The sequence below is a fragment of the Oxyura jamaicensis genome, chromosome 8 (assembly GCF_011077185.1).
Source record: "Oxyura jamaicensis isolate SHBP4307 breed ruddy duck chromosome 8, BPBGC_Ojam_1.0, whole genome shotgun sequence".
In the NCBI taxonomy this organism is placed as follows: Eukaryota; Metazoa; Chordata; class Aves; order Anseriformes; family Anatidae; genus Oxyura; species Oxyura jamaicensis.
This window is the reverse complement of record NC_048900.1, coordinates 30004584-30021855: the sequence shown is the minus strand read 5'-3', so window position 1 is coordinate 30021855 and position 17272 is coordinate 30004584. Positions and strand designations below refer to the sequence as shown.

Here is a 17272-nt window from a genome sequence, read left to right as displayed (position 1 = left end):
GCTGGATGGGTTTTGAAGCCTTGGGTCGGGTTTGAAGTCCCTTGTTTTAACCTCAGCTGCCACTGGCCGGTGCCTGACTTTGGCCAAACAGCCTGTTTATTCCTGCAGTGCGTTTCTGCCCCAGACTCCCCTGCCCATGCTGAATTCCCTCTCCATATATTGAGGTAATATTGACACTTGCTATTTTAAACAAGAGAAAATTCCTGTTGAACAGTAATTGTCTTCCTTGAATTAATTCCCAGTGGTGCAGCAAGCGTAGCTTCTTGCAGATCAAAGTATTGAATGCTTTTCAGCTGTAAATAAAGAATGAGGGGCACAGACATTTGTCATTTCCTCCCGTGAAATGACCTGCTGGTTTCTTATAAGCCTTTATTCCAGAGGCTGCAGGTCCAACTGAGAGAAGGCGTCCTGCCTTAGCTGGTGGCACAAGTGCTGCTCTTCTGCTGGTACCTGAAATGGAGAGAGGGGAGCAGCTCTGTGCTGAAGGGCTTTGAAACTCTTGTACGCATGGAGATGCTGCAGGGTAAGATAAAGGGCTCCAAACCTCCCAGCCCTGGAAGTTCCACGCCTTGTCTTGTCGCTCGTGGTCTTCAGCAGAGACGTGGATCGCTGGTAGTTTATTCTGAGATTGGGGTTACCTTGTAAAGCAAAGCGAACGCCTGTTGGTACAGTATTTATTTCAGGTTGGTAAGAGTTTGCCGTCCTTCCACCTCGTTTCTTCGTGGATTGGTTTTGGAGAAGCAGGAACGCTGGGGAAAATCAGATGGGACAGCTGCTCTTCCCTCCAGCCTGGAATACACAGCGCTGCTGGGCAACAGCTCGCTTTAAAGCACGTAACAGGACATTGCGTGTCAACGAGCAGCTTTAAAATACACGAGATGTTCCCCAAATCCCCCAAGTAAGCCTTTGTGTCCACAGGTAAGGAGAAGAAGCAGACCAAGGCACCAGATCCTGAGCTGGGCAGGGGAACGAGGGAGTGCTGGGTGAGAAGTTTGTGTGTGTGGCGATGCGGTTTGTCAGGAAATGAGCTTGGCACACCGAACTTTTATACCCATTCTGAGCCGCCGGCAGCACAAAGCAGTACATTTAACAAAACCAGCCCTAAAAGCCTTGGCACTTGAGCAGTCTTAATAGCTTCCTGTTGGTTGCCATCCATAAATACCTGTCCCTGCACCGCGCGGGATTTCACCGGAGTACAGTGCATTCAGAGCAGGTTTTTGTGTTTTTGGTAAAGCTCCCTTAGGCTGCAGGGCATCAGTTAAGAAAAAGGTACAGAAGATACCATCTCGCTCAAATCTCGCTCTAGGCATTACGCTCATATTGGCTATTTAAACCTGCTGTTTGCATGCTGCTTTTCTTTTCTCCTTTTTTTTTGTTTTCTGACCCAAGGCTCTCACACCGTAGGTTGGCGGTCTCATGCGTGGAGAGGAGAGGTGGCCACCCTCACTTCTGACGTTTTTGATCAGGAGCAGCTACAGGCTGGCATTTGCAGTTCACATGATGTCGTTCTCCTGTACGCTCTTTCATATTTACTGAGGATGCACAAGAAATAACCTTTCACTTTCCGAATGCTTTTGCATTTCGCTTTTCCTCAAAGTATGGCAAAACATACTAATAATTTTGAAATTGTCTGAGCCCGTGTATTTAGAGAGTTTAAGAGTTCAGAAGGAACCAGCCAGTCAAATCACCCGGCCTGACCTGTGTGCGCCAGCTTCCCTTGTCCCCCCTTGCAGCTCCGTGGCCTGAGCTGGAGCACGCTGCTCTGCAGGAGGTACCTGCTCCTCTGCAGACAAAAAGGCACGTTTTCTGTTTTCCTCTTTTGCTTTCTACTCTTACTGGTTTGTTGCATTTGTTTTTTACTATTTTTTTTCCCTTATTTGAATCTTCTGCCCTTAACTTCCATTCTCATTTTTCCACTAAAGATCCATGTAATATCCCCAGCGGTAGCACTTCCAGCAGTAAGTGACCTTGCAGGTTTTCTGCTGACCGAGTCTTACTGCAGAAATCTTGGTTCCTCCCTGTTTCTGTGACCTCTCCCGTTTTTGGGTTCCTTTGGAAGTATCTGCACCAGCAGAGCATAAACCGTCATACCCCAACAGCGTGCAGGCAAGGTTGCCCTCTCTCCCATCTTGCTGGGAGCTCAAACTCTGAATTTTCAGCTTTGGTCCTCCTGTGCTTTCCTTTTCTTCCTAGATTCAGAGCTCTGCGATGGCTGCGTGGTCCCCAGGCAGCACTTCAGTGACCCCAGCTGAGTGATGGGGGCAGTAGCACCCAGACGGCGAGCACCCCCCAGCACCTCTCCCCCCTGCAGCTTCCTCGAGGAAGCCTCAGATGGTTGTTTCCCCATTAACACATCAGTGATATATTCACCTATAATTAATACATAATCTTTTTCCTTGGGGTCCGTGGCATCCTGTGCTTCAAGGACGTGAGCTTAGCACGCGTGCTGCCTCCCAGCACGTCTAATGTTCTGTAGGGTCGTAGCTGGTGATTGCCAAGAGAACCTGTGTGCTGTGTCGTCCTGGTGGCAGCTCCTGGTGCGTGGAAGAAGCAGAGGCCGGGCCTTTTGGTGATGCAGAACAAGCTCCCCGCAGCTCGATGAGCGCGTTGTACGTAGCTGCCTGTTGCTAGTGTTGCCCACCAGCATTCCTGCCTGGAAGCCGTTGTCTCCCCACTGGCGTTACCAGGAAAAAAATCAGCTTGCGTTGTTTTATACCTGTACTTCGGGAGTGATTCACCGCCGTGCATTACCAGTGTTTTCAATAAGAGCTTTACATTCACTGTCAAGGATAGACTTAGCAAGTGAAAGGACATTTAAGGAATGCTGACTTCAAAAATAAATCATTTTTCAAAGTACAAACAGCTTTCTTCTGCCAAGTTAAAAGAAAAAACCCTGCTGTTCTTCCAGTTCTGTCAACTTCCTGCGCGTGTGGCTGCAACACAGGCAAGTTACATCTGCATAAGAAGGCACGCTGGCAAACAGAGGGCTCGCTTTGCTTTAAAAAAAGGCAACTTTCATATCCGGAATATTTGGTCTATGCGAGCACAGCCTGAAAACCGAGATGCCAGGCGTGTTTGCTTTGCTGTTTGTTGGTGCTGACCGAAAGCTTGCCTGGCAGTGAAGGAGTCTCCAGATCTTACCGCGCCGTATTCTTAGAAGCTTGCCGTCGAATTAAGAGAAAAATGAGCCAAGATTTTCCTTTGCTTACGGCGTGCAGGAGGAGGGAGCTGTGCTGCAGGGGTGCCAGCAGGGCCGGGGTTTCACGCCGCAGCAGCGCTGTCGGAGGACGCTCCTGTTGGGGCTTGTCGCCCCTGCAGCAGGGCAAGCAGCCCGCTCTGAGGATGCCTGGACAGCGCAGAAGGCTTCTCGTCGGCTCCCTCCCCTGCTCTCCACAGGGATGTGTGAACCCGAATGCTTTCTGTTGTGGCAGTCCTGCCGAAGAAACGCTGCTGTGCTTTGAAGTGGAAGCAGTTTGGCTTCATCCAGCCCCAAAGGAGCGTTCTCTGGAGCCGACCCGCACCGCGGTGTGTGCCTGCTGACCTGGTACCATGTGGCACGCGGAGAAGCACTTAATTAGAACCCCCGCTCTTGCTCTCTGCACTTAGAGAATTAATGAGGTGGGACAAGGGCAGGACCTGCCAGGCTGGAACTGTGATGGGGCCCTGCCTCTGAAGGGAGACAGAGCGGGATCACGCGTTAGCTCCCTGCAGTGCTGCCACTGTGGGCCTTGAGATCTTCGTGTTTTCTGCGAGGAACGAGTCCCTTAGAACTTGTTCAATCCGTTATGTCTCCAGTGCTTAACTACTTGATACAGTTTAATTACCAATTAATATAAATGGCTGTTCTTTTATACATACACACTGCTGACTCCTGCATGTGTTGGGACTTCCAAGCGAGCGCGGTGCAGACAAATCAGTGCGTATCGGTAGGGCTGAGTAATTACAAGCTTCAAAACCTTCACTTGTACCGAACTTTGTGGCGAGTTCAGCCTTGAAAATACAGCGGAGATGCAAACCACTGTCTCTTCCTGATAATTTTGCTGAAGCTGGCAAAGGCTTTTCAACTGCGACGTCTTTTCGGCATGGCTCCGGCTAGAAGTAAGTCGTTCCACGTATTTCAGCTCACATTTTGAAAGCAGATTGATGGGCGCTAGTTCCTCGTTCAGAGCCAGGGCAGCTTGCCCGTGTGCTCGTAATGGCTTTGGACGTTTCCATCCCCTGGTGCTCGCTGCTCCCTTTCTGCTTGCCCAACAGCCCCGGCAGTGTCTGTGTGCGGAGCTCAGCCCGGTTCTTCGCGCTGCCACAGCAGCTGAGGCTCTGACGATGGTCGAGGTAGGAAAACAGAGCTGCAGAGGGCCAGGGCAGAGCTAGAAGTAGGAGGGGGTTCTTCTATTTAAGACAAAGGTTTTAATAAAAGCTTGTTGTTTTTTTTTTGCTGCCTCAATAACTGCTTTACGCTCTAAACTAAAAGCCTTTTTCTTAGTGGAGAGCCTGCAAATGGGATTTGCTGAGCGCCAACCCAAGGCTGAAGAAGCAGCTCGTGTTAGTAGAGATCGCTTTTCAGGATTTCCTTCAGTGTCAAACCCCGGCTAAGGGCAGCACGGTAGCGTGGCATTCGTCTGTAAAGCACCAAGGAACATCCCACATAGATTCTGCTAATAACGGGGTAAAGTTTTTGGCTTCTGTGGTTGTCAATTAAGCTTCCATCGTTCTTTGCTGAAAGGGCAGGGTGGCTGTCAGAGGCCTGGAGAGCAGGATAAGTGTGTGCTAACAGCCAGCAGCAAAGGAGGCTTGGAGCAGCCTAAACCAAGTCCTTTGCCCCGGTTCCAGCGACTGCTGGTCACAATCCATAGCTGTCAAAGCTTCTTGCGGGGGGGGAAAAAAAGGTGATCTGGTATTTATGGTGGGTTTAACACTGAACAGATCGGGTCATCTGTGATCATCAAAGAAATGAAGTATTCGGAATATTTTCTTCTGACTCTCTTGAATCTGAGCGTGCTTTGGCCTGCCTTGCTGCGGCTGGCAGCAGAACGGTAGCAGGCAGATTGCTGTCCCCGCGCAGGTGTTCGGAGCTGGAGTCTGCTCCTGGTGATCCTCTGGAGAGGGCTTTTGGGCTTTTCCTTACCTTCAGGTGAACTTGTTCGTGAGGGTATTTTCTGCCTGTCTTTTTCCACTAGACTCTCAGGTTTTCAGAAGAGATTAATGCTGGGAGATCAATTGTGTGCTGAGCACTTGGGGAAAAACAGAAAGGTCTGTTGGAAACTAATGGATGCTGACAGTCAGCTCCGTGGTTTGGTTGCAAAATGGAAAAAGCATTCAGCGCGAGGATCTCATCCCTGGGTGTCGTGCATTTAAAAACCTAAAATCAGGTCTGTGCTCTCTTAGGGCATTATTGAGAGCCCTGTTCTGCTCAAGCCTTTGCTTGGAAAGGAGCGGAGCAGCACCAAGGGTGGAACGGGCTCCGTGCGAGCATCCTCCTTCCCCGTGGGTGATGATGCTGCCAGAGCAGAAAGCGTCAGGTGTCTCGCTAAAAACGGTCTGCCAGAACTCCCTCCAACCTGTGGTCATAAGATGCCTGCTGGAGAGGAAAGGAGAAATTGTGGGAAGCGCTGAAATCCCCTCTTCCCCAGCACTTGCTGCTAAGGAGTCCTGCAAGGATGCAGACAGTCTGTAGGCTGGGTTTGGACGCGATTTCCGCGGTGCACAGGACGCACAGCCTGGTGCTGGGAGCCTCCAGGACAGCGATCAGCAGGAGGGGACGTTCGCTGCGGTGGCTGTTTCGTGGTGCTGTGACAGTCGTGATCAGGCGCCCTTAGGAACTAGGGGAATCAAATTTTCTATTCCCAAGGAAAGGTTGGATCTACGATGTCGGAGCGATGCACCCAAGTTACTGCAGGAATTATGGCCGGGTTTGGCTTGTCTTTAAAAAAAGAAACAGGGTGAGATGAGCTCCCTGAGTTGGCTCTGTCTGAAGTCTCGATACAGACGCCTGCTTAACGCAGCTAATATTTGCGTAATGTTTAATGAAATATTTGTTCCCTTCCAAAGCAAACCTGCCGAGGTTTGAAACAAGTTGATGAGGTTACAGATCAATAGTCTTCTTGACCGGCTGCCTCCTGAGTAAATTCTGCCCTTAGCCGAGCGTGGTGGTTTTGCAGGGGCCAGCAGCCCTCCAGCAGTGATTTAGGGCAGGGGTTTGGCGTGAAGCTTCTCATCTGCCTAAAATTCCCCGGGGCTTCTGTAAATGATGAACGACGCCTCACTTAGGCGGCATGGCAGATCCCTGTAGGGTCTGGACAGTTTCAGTCCGCATACCTTATATACGGCATGTGGGTAAACGCGGGGATACGTGGACGACCGAAGATTAAAACGTGGCAGGAGCTTTGCTGTTCAAATTCCTGCGTGCTAACTTAGGAGTGAAGTTGTAAGTTACTTCTAAGGACAGAAAAAGGAAGTACTTTTATGGTTAAAAGCACAGAGCCGAGGCTCGGGGAGCCATCTTAGCGTGCTCAGGCTGTGCTGGGGGGCGGCACGCGCACCGCGCGCCTCCCGGCTTCTTTTTCAGGAGCCTCTACGCAAGTGCACGCACTTTAATGGACAGATTTGCTCCCCGAAGCTTTTTTTTCCTCTAGGTACAATTTTGTCGGAGGTTCCTCTCGCTAGTGAAGTATTTTCCCCCAGTCAGCAGCACCGTGGTGGTGGCAGATTGGCAGCGGAGCTGGAGCGGAGCAGGGAATGCCCGGCTGGTTTTTTGCAGTTCCCTTTCTGAATAGTCCTTAATTTTGAAATTAAGTCCTTAATTTTGAAATTCGGGCTTTGTAAAACGTACAGCTGCACCACGGTGTACAGAACCAGCAGAGCGGCATTTTAATTTCCTCAAACTTTCTCTGCTCTTCTTTCCCCCACCTTGCCTTTCCTAACTTACTGCTGGGGGTGGTCATGGGGAGACCTCTCTGGTTCCCCTTCCTTCTGAGCTGCCTTCCCTCTTCTTTTGTCATCCGTACAGCTACGAAGAGGAGTAAACACAGCATGGAGCTACGCTCTCTGTATATTTAAAATTATATCCGCGTCCTTACAGCAGAGAATAATTCCAGGCTCGTTCCCTCCACCCCAAATTGAGAAGACGTTGCGTCTCCTGGTCTCCATGCAGAGGATGTTGTCAGTTCTGTTATCGAGCAGAAAAGGGGAAACCCGAAACCCCAGTCCTCGAGCACAGTTCCTGTTTTTCTGACTTGACAGTTTGAGCTCAGGCTTTATCGCCGCTAGTTTTTGGTAGGTTTGGAAGCAAACAAACGCTGTCTGGTGGTAAACAAATGGGTCGGTCTGGGCATAATGTTTTTCTACCCTCATTTTCTTCCAAACCCGGGGGGGTGGGGGTTAGGTCACGTTAGGCTTGTCCTGGCAGGGAAGAACAGAAAGTGATAACTTTAAGATGAACGCAGTGTAACATAGCAGAAAAGTTCCTACAGATCATTCGCACGGATGGCAGCCAACACAGCACCCCGCAGCCTGGAACTGCGCTGAAATACCAAGTATTTGCTTTAGGGTCGTGGTTCTCCTCGTGCCTTTTCTTCTCCCTTGATGTTGTTCCCCCCCCAAATTGCTCAACCTCAACAGAAGCTCATAATTGTTGTTTTGTTGGCGAGAAGTGAAGGTGGAATAACAACTCGACACCACTTCGGGAGGTTTTGTTCTGATTAACCAACTGCATGTTGCTTTGCTTCTTCCCTTGGTCGTTTTCTTTATGATCTCTTCTAAGGCATGAATATAAAAATGAAGCTATTTGCATGAGCAGATGCTATAGGAGGTCTGGCAAAGACTTTGATTAAGGATCCTGCATACCACATCAACAGTTCTGAGGCTCTGTGACAGCCGTTCCCTTCTCTGCTGCTGTTTTGGTCGTAAACGCGCAGCTGAAGCACAGAAGTTACGAACTTAGCAATATGGAAATTCCCTATATGTGACTGCTAGTTCCTGTAAACGACAGTAAATAAGGCTAAGGCTTGCTTCAGAAGGTTTTTTTTCTGTTGTTTTTTTTTGGTGTGGTTTGAACAAAGGACGGCAGGCTGCATTTCACGACGTGCCGACTCCCAGACCCACGGTCTGTTCGGTAGCAGCACGGCTGCGGCTGGAGGGGAAGGGGCTGAGAGGAGGTTTTGTAAGGTGAGATGCTTGGCAATAACAGCAGAGTTTTTCAAGAGTGATTTAGTCATGAAAAGTTCAGAACTTCTGGTCCTTCGCATTGGCTTTCAGTCCATTGTAATCCCGTGAGTCATTTACTTAGAAGTGGTCATGAAAGGCTGAAAGCATATTTACAAAATTCTGATGAAATGCTAACGGTGGGCGTTGCTCGAGGGGACACGCGTGACCCGGCCGTGTCGGCGGTCCCGAGGTCGGCGGTGACACTGGCAGGGGCGTCGAATAAGAGAAGTTTCAGGCAGCCCTGGGAAAGTAGGTACGGCGGGAGCTACTCGGGGTGAGTCAGCCCCGTTTGAGTCAGTGCTACGAGTGATTGAACGAGGCAGTCCCTGCCTGCCTATTTTTAATATTTGCTTACTCACATTTACTGTACGGAGCTCTTTACAGGAAAGGTGGTTAAAAGCTGCTAGGTCTTCAAGCTGCTTCTTATGGCAGTGACTTGTGTTATTGATTCGGAGCGATGTCTTCAGTCTTGCCTCTGCTGAGAGTTTTAGGTCTTGGCGTAATTTTTGTCCTCGTTCCACTTTGTGCTTTCAGAAGTCCTGCTGTCCAGTATTCCTAGCGCTGCATCTGCCCCCCCCGGGGATAAATTGGTGTCAGGAGCAGCAAGGCAGGGTGGTGAGAAGTAGCACAGTACCTGGGGATGCTTCTGTGCCCCACCAGGTGTTTCACAAGGGCTGTGGTCTAATATATTTAAAGTATTTCGGGGTTTTATCCACAGTGGGTATTCAATTCCAGTGTTTTTCTGTTTATAACCCTGCTTGCAGTTTCCTTAGTGCTCAGAGCGCTGCCTTTCTCAGGACAGCAGCTCTGCAGCTCTGGTGACCAGGAAGGTGCAGCCCTGGCCCACTCCTTGACAGACGCAGGTATTCTCTGTACAGGTGTTGACAGCTGTATTTGCGGGAGGAAGAAGTAGAGGAGGTCGCTTGGGGTGCGTGCGTGTGTCATGGAGTTCAGCGGCGGCTTCCTGTTTACTGCTGCTGAGTGAGGATTTGGGCTCGGGCCAGAGAAGGTGCAAGAATGTGGCTTGTGGATTCGCTGTTACGCCGGCCCGCAGCTGCCTCTCCCCTGCCATCCCCACCTCCTGGCAAGGTGCTGCAGAAGGGGCCGCAGCCGTGGGGTGCGCACAGGGCCTGGCAGTCCCTTTCTCCTCGTGCTGGGCAGACACATGTCCGGTGCGCAGCCAGGTTCCTCGAGCTCCGTGTTGGTGCTGAAGAGCTGGTTGGGGTCACGATTCTTCAGACCGGAGGCACCGTGGCTGAGTTGGGATAAACTGGGCATGCTTCGGCTGTTAGAGGTGAGATAACTTGGGATCATCAGCCCCTTGGAAAGAAAGGCTGACCTGTTGCTTGTGCAGCTGGTGTCGGGGGACTCATCAGCAAGAGGAGGCGAAGCAAGACCTGATGGTTTGTTGGTGCTGGGTCGTGGCAGCAGTGAAGCGGTCCTGAGCCTGGAGCTGTTGGGAGAGAAGCCTCAGAAGTGAGGGCAGGAGGGCTGCAGCCAAGCAGCATCTGCTCCAGCGTGCTTCTGAAGAACTGCCGTAAAACTGTACCCAGACTGGAAAGTGCGTGGTGAGGATTGGCCGTAAGCTTCTATTAAATTGCTCTTAGCCAAAACTGGAAATGGAGGAACAGCGAGCTCCTGTAAACTTGTATAACATAAAGGCACTCCTGGGAGTGCCAGCAGACTCCCGAAGATGTCACAGTTTTATTAACCATCGTGTAACTTTATTTTTTTCTTTGGACAGACTTCTGTGTAATAGCTAGACTTCAAAGAGTTTCACTCCATTCCGAAATACTGAGCATGTGCAACTGGGATGTTTTTTCACAGCTTCTGTACGTCGTGCAACGCGCAGAGGAGGACGATTCCCTTGCTAAAGGGAAGACCACCAAGTTACCGCGCAGTGGCTGTGCGAGCAGCACAAGCAAATGCGTTCGAAAAAGAGAAATCAGCAAACCGTAAACAAATGCGAGATGATTCAACCCTGTCAGGATTTTGGAGAGAAGTTCAGTCGGATGGGGGAGCCGGAAGAGGTACAAGACTTTCTAGGCAGAAAAGCGTTCAGGCTGTCAGATTGAAATTGTTGTGTGTGGCGAGGTCCCATCCACTGCCCCACCGCTGTGTCAAGGGCTAGAGGCTGCCTGGGTACGGATGAACATCAAGGCAAGCTTCAGTCATTCTGTGACCAAGCCATCTGCGAGCGGACGCTTCTGAAATCTGCAGCGTAAGCTCCAAAACCTGTAACACAAACAGGACTCGTGGGGAGAAGAAAAACTGCTGCTCAGCGATGTGCGCTACAGCCACTGCTGTGTCTTACCACCTTTGAACCGCTGTTGACACAACTCTGAGGTCAATACGTAAAACTTACTCCGTTTATCTGGTTAGTTAAAAATAGCCAGGGGATTTGTCCAAGAGACGGAATGAATTGAATGCAAATATTTGGATTGTTTGATAGGGCCATGCTAGGATATAAGTCATCGCTGACAAAACACTCGCAGCAGCAGTTCTCGTGGCTGTGACAAGCACGCCACGGCAAGCCGTAGCGTTCCCAGTTAAACTGGGCAGTGGCTGTTCTGTAGAAAGCAGAGAACTCGATGAAATCAGTTAAAACTCTGGTTGAAACAATCCACCACGACTGGCACGGTGTTTTGAGAGCCTGTCCTGCTTTACTCGGCTAATCCAGGTGCGCGCAGGCGGCTGGTGTCTGTGCCCCGCTGGGGATAGCAGAGGGGTGGGCCTGATTTACAGGTTCCTTCTCAGCCCCCGTTCCTGCAGAACAAGCTGCTCGTGGCTGTCTGCGGCACTCAAGCGCTGAATTGTCGGTTACCTTTGTTGTCTCGGGAGATCAAACCAATCCTAGACGGGTGGCAGCGTATCGCCCCGCTTCAGGCAGAAAAAAACAACTGTTAGATAAGACTGATTGCAGCAGTTGGCTGCTATTCCGATTTCTCAAGTCCTGTAGGGGGATAAAACAGCGGGACCTGTGCTGCCACCGGAGATGTGGCTGGCACCATGTGCACCCCGGAAGCAGCGGGTGATGCCTCTCCAGCTGAACGGTTGTGCGTGCATAAAGCAGCGAGCGTGGGCTGCAGGGCTGGGCACAGAAGGCTGAAACAGCTGAGAAGGAGCATCGAATCCTCTTCCTGGAGAGCCACCACGGTTCGGGCTCGGCTTTTTGGTAACCTTGCTGCTTGGCAGAGCTCGAGTTGTCTATGCAAACCTCGCTTCTAGATAGCTTCACAGGTTGGTTTCCTTTGTTTTAATTGGCTTCTGCTGATTTCCTTGTATTTGACTTTTCGGAGGAACAAGCCTGCAGCTGTGCACAACAATGTTTTTTTTTCCAGATTCAGCTCTTTGTCATGGCTTGGATCAGAGAAAAATGACTTAGGGTGAGATGAGGTAAGCAGCATCTTGGACTCAGTTGTCCAGAGCAGCGATACGAGGAGCATGTGGCATCCAGCTCAAAGGCAGACGTCTGCAGTGGGTCAGGAGCAGGGGAAAAGGACAACGTGCAAGGCTTGCCATGCATCCTCTCAGCTCCAGCTGGGGACCATGTTTAGAACACAGCACTTTTTTCCTAACAAACCATTTACCTGAGACCAAAGCGAGCAAAGAGCAGTGCAGGCTCCTTTTTCAGCTATTACGTGTGCTGCTCATCAGTGGGAGAAGAGGTAGAGCAGCGCTCGGCTCTTAAATGAGAAAAGGGCAGTTCCTGCCCCAGGCAGCCTGAAAATAAACCAGTTTCAAGATCATTTTCTGTCCTTTTCTGTTTGCTCACACGCTTGCAACCGCCCTGGCTGGCCTTTGCGATGTATGAGCCGCAGGAGGAGAGGCCCTCGGGGGAAGGATGCAGCACTCCTGGCGGGGATGAGCTGCTCCTCTGTCCTCCCGCAGAAGCTCCAGCCTTGGCAAAGGGGTGAGGAGAGCAGAAAACAAGCAGTGAATGGACTTGAAGAGGAACTCTGGTGTTGTTGTCTCTTATTTTGTGTCTGACAACCCCCTTACCTGGCTGGGGTTCCTTCTGACTCATGGGAACAAACATGTTTACAGCTGCCTGTTCTGCAGGTGTGCTCTGGTGATCAGTCAGTCATAAAAAGTAATTGCTCTGTGTGGTTATCGCAACAGCTGGGCAGTAAAGACCTGCGTTTCCCACTCATTAAAAACGGTGTCCCAACAGCCGTCGGTGCTTCTCCTCGGTCGTACGCGTCTTTGGAGAAATCTGCGTGGGCGCGAGCGGGCCGGTGAATGCACGGGGCACGCCAGAGGCACAGTAAGCTAAGAGTAAAGTTAGCTTCAGGTAGCAGTGTCGGGACGTGCGTCTGGTTCTCCTTTCCGAGCACTGATCTCCATCGTGCTGGCAGGAGCAGGTCGGAAGCCGCCCTGTAACTTGAGCCAGAAAGCCACCCAAAACCGTAGAGCTTAGTACAGAAAGCCACCCAAACTGAGCCAAATACATCTAGTTCCTTCGTTCCGGCATGCGCCAATCACAAAATGCAGGAAAAGGACCCCAGGACATGCCGGCTGCTCCTTTCCTGAAGCCTTCTCACCTCTCCGCCCAGCTCGGCATCCAGCCTTCGCCCCTCGGCAGAGCTCTACCAGCGGGCGCAGCGTTTGGGCCCCGCTGTGCTCCTGCGGCTGGAGAGGATCCCCCGCCACATGCAGCTCCCTGTCCTCAGATGCCGGAGGCCTCGGCCGTAGGCAGGCTGCGTTTTAACGCAAAGTGCTGAGCTGGTCCTTCTTCTCCAGCCTTTCTGAACTTGGAACAACTTTTCTCTACGCAGTCCAAATAGTTTTGATCATTAAAATAGTTTGAATCGGTGTGGTCCAGTGGCTTTCCATGGGAACTGTTGGGGTTGGAAACTCCTTGCTGTTCCCTTTCTTTTCAGCACGTCTCTCATGCGCATACGTGGATAAATAACTTCCTTACTGCTTATTGCAGTGTTAATCAACCTGAATGCCTTTGGCTTTGAAATAACGGTTCCCCTTTGTAACACCCACTGCCATTAAAACATTTACCCTCCGTTTTTTGACAGCTGTAGTGCCAGTGAGAGCGGTAATCCGCATCTTATTTCCAGAGGGTGCCCGGGGTGTGGGGCTGGAGGGGCTCTGCTTACGGTCACGGAGAGGACGGCCACGCGTGGGGCAACTCTGTTTTCAAGCGCAGGTGGTGCTTTGCATGATGTAGCAGAAATTAAAATGCAGTTGATATCGGGCTGAGGGAGAGGCAGCGCCACTTCTGGACCAGCGCCTCCAACTTCCTAGGTGCAGGAGCATCTCTTTTCCTGGTGGTCGTAGGACTTGGCGTGTTGGAGAGAGACCGGCTGGCCCTGCTCAGTGAAGGAACGTCACGTTAGTGCCAGCAGTTGGTTCTCACTGCCGGCTTCTCACCTTCTACATGTGCTGGGGGAACGGAGGAGGACAGGACGAGTGACGCTACGCTCCGTTGCTTCGTGTTGCCGGGTTGTGCTGTGCTGGGTGGAGCTTTGCCAGGAGGCAGGTCCTGCCTGAAGGGCACGGGGCGCCGCCGGAGCATCCTTTGTCCCTGATGAGGCACGTTTTTCCTTCTGGGTTTCCTTGGTTCTCTTGGTGGCGGTGTAGGCACGCGTTCACCTGTCAGAGGTCATGGACAGAAGGGGGTGCGACTGCCAGAGGGGATGGCTGAGGACAGGAGGAGTGTTGTGATTTTTGTTTGGTGGCTGCAGGCAGGGAACGTGCCTCAATGGTTTTTGCCATTTTAACTTAATCTACAGCCCTGTTGGTAAGACCAGAGGCAGTCTGTGCTCTGATCTCGACTCCTACCGATTTTCTTCTCATTATTCCATTCCTGTTCTGCTTGACTGCGCGTGGAGAATTGTACAGATGTCTTTGCACCGCGACGTGCAGCTGCACTTGGCACCCCCCTCCGCTACCAGAGCACCTGCCGCTTCGCGGAGATGCGTGTGCTTCTGCTCCCAGTTCCCTACTGCCTCGTGTTGGAGCTCTTTATGTGGCACCTGGAGGGAAGGACTTTGGTTGTGACACCGTCTTTAACCCTGAAATCGTTCTGGTACCGTGGGGCTACGTGGCCCGGCCAGAAGTGCGGGCAGAGCTGTAGTGTTGGGGCTGCCGGCGTAAAAACCAGAGGAGAATTCAGAGAGGGGTCAGAAGCTTCTGAGACCAAAATGCTCTTTCTGCTGAGAGCAAATCCAAAGTTGCCTCTGACATGGTATGGTTTTGTAGGTTTATTGTAGAAAGCGTGTTTACTGGTTAGTAGACGTCTTTGGTGGTGGTTTTGCTCTGTGCAAGAAGGCAAAGGTAACTGGCGAAGTTTTGTTTGCTTTTGTTTATAACTTGTTTTAAATGGTGAGCCCTTAAAGAGGGAGCTTTAAAATTATCTTCTCACCACATTAAAAAAAAAGAAAAAGAAAAAAAAAGCAAACCATCAAAAAACACTTACCCAAGTGCAAAGCCACCACAGGAAGCCTGTGACTACCAGAAATCTGCGTGAATAAAGCAGCCTGGGGGGTTCGAGCGGCTTGCCATGTGCGCAGTAGATGTTGACCGAGTGGCTAAAACTGTTCAAGCCTTTACAAGCGATTTAAGCACGACGAGCTAGGGACGCTTATTTTTGAGTCGGTGAAAGCGCAAAGAGGTGCTAGCGTTTCGGCTCCCCCCCCGCAGGGCTGCTGCCGTCAGCCCGAGGTTGCTCTTTGCCTCGGGTGGTTCCTGCTGCTCAGGAGGTGCTGGGTGCCAGAAGTGCTTCTGGATGGTGCTGGGCGAGTTCCTCCTCCGGGGTGAGGAACTTGTGCTGTGACGACACCTCCTCCTTCACCCAGTCCTTCTCCGAGGCCTGGTGCCCCCGGCACGCGATGGGAGGCGCGGGGCCGGGGCTCGGTGGTGCCCCCCGGGCTGCCACCACGTGCAGCCGGGGCTGCCCGGCGCCGGGGAGCAGGAAGCAGGGGGTGGGGAGATCTGGGGCAAAAGGCTCCATTTTGTGATTTGAAAACGAGAAAGGTTAAGAACATCTGTAGTTGCTCTCAAGGAAGTGGCTACGGGGCTGAGCACGAGAGAAGTGACCGTGTGCGGTTACCGCGCCGGGAGCTTCGCGAGAGTGGTCTGCGAGCAGGCGGCGAGGGGTTGGCTCTGCAGGAGCTCTGTGGCCACCGAGAAGTCCCGGCCCCTTCACGTGTTTTACATACGCTCGAACTAGAAAGCTGTAGCGCGTGTGAAGTCTGCCTGCTCGTACCCTTGGTGTCTGGGGGAACTACTGCTGCTAATTCTGCCTCTCGGGCTGGAGGCCGCCGAGTGGGACGGGGGAGAGCCGGGCCGGTCACCGGCGCTGGTTTCCTGGTAAGTGGGCACGTCGCTGAATTTCTCCTCCTCTGCTCGCCTGCAGAAGAGGCGTGCTGACGGTGTTCTTGTGCTGGTTAAGCAGTCTTGCCTTTGCTGGGCGTCAGCTGTTGGCTTGTTTTGGTTTGTTTCTTATGAAAGATCGAAGGCAGGATTGGAAGACCAAGTGCCGTCATCGTAAATCTAAGTTCTCCTTTTCTTTAAAAATAAATACAACGTAGGATTCCCCCGCTTGGGAGCACCAGCGGGTCGCGGAGATGGCCGTTACATCTGAAGGGACACATCGTTGCTGTGTTATGCTAAAGGTGATGGAGATCTCTATGCTAAAGGTCATGTAGTTTTGCGAAAGTGGGGTACAGAGATTTCCCCTGGGCATGTCCGAAGTCTAAATAGTTCCCCGGGAGAAACGTGGCAGCTGTAACAGCCCTGGGGCTCATCTCCTCTGCACCTGCACCCTGCCGAGCAGCTGGGATTGCTGAGCAGGGCGGATCTGGATGGATCGTGGCACGCGGAACTCCTGCGGAGAGCAGGCAGACACACAGCAAGTCCCCAGGCGTCAGGGCTCTTCCTTGCACGTGGCATCTGAGAGACTGGAAGGCTCGGGAAGCCGGACGAAGAGATGACCTCTCCTGATCCAGTCCAGTTAAAAGTGAGGAGCTGTTCTGAGTCACAGGTCTGCATCTGGGAGGCCCAAGTGCTTCTTCGCCTCCCTCCTGGAGGCTTTTCCTGCTGGGGAAGCTGCTGGTGGCTCCTACAGCAGACCCAAGTGCTCAGGGAGCTCGGGGCACCAGGGTGTTATGGGGAGGAAGAAGGGAGGTGTTGAAGCTTTGGAGAAGTCCCAGCACGTTGCTGGACGCTGGGTCCCCTTGTTTGGGAGCACCATCCCGGCCAGGTGGCCGCTCTGGCCTGAGCACCCGCGGCAGCGAGCTGCGTGCCGGTGTCAGTCCCTGCAGTGTTTCAGTTGTCACACGTGTTGTTGTGTTTTTTCTTCCGGTCCTTCTGCGTGGCAGTGTCTTGCACCGGAGCTTTAGCACGCTAAGAACACGTGCGTGGTCTTGCCGTGCCCGTGGCGGCGACCTGCCGAGCATCACTTGCCAGCAGAGCCTTGAAGCAACGAGCTTCGCACGCCCGTACCGCTGCCTCTTCCAAGAAAACGTGGGTTTGTGGAGCTCTTCACCACGCCGGCCGATTGTCCCGCAAGCTTTTCCACACATCTGAAATGACCCTCAGGAAAGCCCTAAAATCAGCGCCGTGCCACCAGGAAGAGGCCGAGTTTCCTGAAGACCTGCTTCCCTGCTGGGAAGATGGGGTGGCTCTCGGCCAGCGGGCTTCCGTCACCACCGCGCGGGGCGAGCCGCCGCGTGCTGGCGCAGCACAGGGGACGTAGGTGAGCGGCCTGGAGGGGGACTCGGAGGAAGGAAAGGGATCGTTAGTGTAATGTCCCAGGCAGGAATAAAAACCTGATTGTCCATCCTCTTCAGGCCTGGAATCCCCCTGCAATCCCAGTAGCATCGGTTTAGTAATGAAGCTTTTTTTTTAGCTGGTCGGTTTATGGGAAAAAACAGAACAAAACAGGAGCAACAAAAGAACTTTTATCTGGTTTGCGTGTGATAGGAGTTTGGGAGCATTGGCTATGTGGTGATAACAGAAATCGTGTCATTGTGCGGGAGGTGTGGTAGGTTTCCAAGGTGGGTTGAAGCTCGATAGGCAGATATATTTACCTCCAAGGTACTGCTTTAGCTGA

At 52.0% G+C, this 17272-nt stretch overlaps 1 protein-coding gene across 2 annotated transcripts in view; it reads left to right on the top strand.

Moving 5' to 3' along the window:
* The window catches only part of JAK1 (Janus kinase 1), a 55710-nt gene that overhangs the window by 4341 nt on the left and 34097 nt on the right, over positions 1-17272 (top strand). The window contains exons 1-2 of one of the 2 annotated variants that reach the window (XM_035333799.1): positions 7855-7865; positions 16341-16344. The exons of the other annotated variant lie outside the window; for it this stretch is intronic. The gene's annotated coding sequence lies outside the window, so the exon portion shown is untranslated. Of the gene's footprint in view, positions 1-7854; positions 7866-16340; positions 16345-17272 lie in introns of those variants that run through there. 2 annotated transcript variants of the gene reach the window in all.